Genomic DNA, 2350 nt, shown 5'->3' with positions numbered 1-2350 from the left:
CTAAAAGATAATGGAAACGATTTTTATCAATAAAAGGTTGAGAAAAATTACCCTGATGAATCTCCTGATTAAATTCAGGGTCGGCATTTTCTTCTTTGCCAGAATCCTATTGCTGCCGACATATGTTATGACCTTGCTTGTGACCGAGTTGATGGCAGCTATTGCAGCGAATTGGTTTGCCGTGTTTGCAGTCTTTAACCATATGGTTCTTTTCGCCACAGTAATAGCAAGTGGATCTCTGTCGTTTTGCGTGACGCTTGTGTTGGTTGTTGGGTCGCGAGTGTTTTTGTTGTACAGTTCTATCAGCCTTTTCTTTGATGATGGGATGAACTTTATCGATGTTTTGCAGTAGTTTCCTTGTACCTTGAGGGCTAAGGTGCAGGCCACCTCTGTTCAACGATCCACGTTCACACTCGTTGTTACTTAGTTTAAATGTTAGGTCATTGTCCACCATTTTATATTCATCTTCCTCTGCGTTATCTTTCAATATCTGATTGAGTTCGTTAGCTTTATGTTGGTTTAGCAGGTTGTCTGTACGTGGGCAGATTGTTGATACCACCAAGTTAACGTTTGGTGCTTTGGCTTTGACCTCTGTCACCATGTTATGAAATTCATCAGCTACTTCTTGTACATTACTCATTGTCGCAGTTATTCGTTCCAATGTGTGTAATAATGGTAGAGAACATTGTTGTTTCGATCTCATTTAGTGACTTTTGGATGTCCTTGATTTTACCTCCACGGATGCATATAACTTTGGTCTTATGCAAACCTTTCTCATTAATGTCACGAAGTATTGAGTCACCGATCAACAGGGTGTTTTGAGGCATGGAGTTATCAACACTGTTTTCCTTTGCAGTGAGCAGCGATGTTGTATCAGAAGGATTAGGTTTATTCTCATGCCTTACATCTCTATCATTTGTTAGGGTTGGAGTGGTTTTCTTGAGTTCCTCAATTACTTCTTGTAGTTCGTTGACTGACGATTTTAAGATTTCATTTTCGGCTTTAAGTGCATTCAGATCATTTCTAATGCATCGAGTTTCTTCTGTGATTTTCATCATAGCGTCATTTTGTTGTCCAATTATTAATTGAAGTGTCGCAGTAGTTGACTGTATGTTTCGACAATTGGAGCAAAACCAAGATCTTTTCGACGATGAAGCAACTCCAACGCATCGGTGATGAAATTCACTTAGGCACAGCGCACATTTTATTGGGTTTCCACCTTTACCGTTAAAGGAACATTGTTCAATACATTTCACTCTCTTTGTTGTAATTTTGGGACTAGTAATTACACTAGGATTAGATGGTCCAGGTTTAGGGGACTGTGATGGATTCATATAAAAGAAAACTTCCTGTTGAGATCTATTCAATGGTGGTAGAGATATGCAAATCATCGATAAAGTTTATCCCATCATCAAAGAAAAGGCTGATAGAACTGTACAACAAAAGCACTCGCGACCCAACAACCAACACAAGCGTCACGCAAAACGACAGAGATCCACTTGCTATTACTGTGGCGAAAAGAACCATATGGTTAAAGACCAAACCAATTTGCTGCAATAGCTGCCATCAACTCGGTCACAAGCAAGGTCATAACATATGTCGACAGCAATAGGATTCTGGCAAAGAAGAAAATGCCGACCCTGAATTTAATCAGGAGATTCATCAGGGTAATTTTTCTCAACCTTTTATTGATAAAAATCATTTCCATTATCTTTTAGATGAATGTGAAAATCATGTTAATAATAGTAATTTTAACCTAGACAATTTTACTTCGATAAAATCCGATAAAAACAAGGCATTTAAATAAACACAAAAAAGTTAGACGTGGCAAAAACCATAAGCGTGTAGTTAATAAGAATATCAAAATTGCTTACAACAATATTAGAGGTTTTAAAAGTAAAAAATATGATGTGCAAAAATGTATTCACAACAATAATATTGATATCTTTGGTATGGTTGAAACATTTTTATCGAAGGATACAGACATAAAAGTTAATGGATATAATTGGACTGGTAAATACAGATCAAATGAATTCAAGAAAAGTCAAGGGGGTATTGGTCTTTTGATAAAAAATAACATTAAAATTTTAGATAATAATGTTTTAGATACAATGTCAGATAGCCTCGAACGTCTTTGGGTTAAAGTTCAATTTGATGACTCACCACAAGGTGTATATTATATTGCTATTGTCTACTTTCCATGTGAGGGTACTAATCGTACACTTACAAATGAATTGTTTGTAAGTTTACTCGCTGAAAAAATAGAAATCAATGAGATTAGTGATAATATCATCATTGTTGGCGACTTCAACGGTAAAATTGGTAATGAAATAAGTGGAGGGGATGATAC

Source organism: Anneissia japonica, unplaced genomic scaffold (assembly GCF_011630105.1).
Source record: "Anneissia japonica isolate Jap-2015-1 unplaced genomic scaffold, ASM1163010v1 scaffold35520_len10875_cov110, whole genome shotgun sequence".
In the NCBI taxonomy this organism is placed as follows: domain Eukaryota; kingdom Metazoa; phylum Echinodermata; class Crinoidea; order Comatulida; family Comatulidae; genus Anneissia; species Anneissia japonica.
This window is presented reverse-complemented; position numbering follows the sequence as displayed.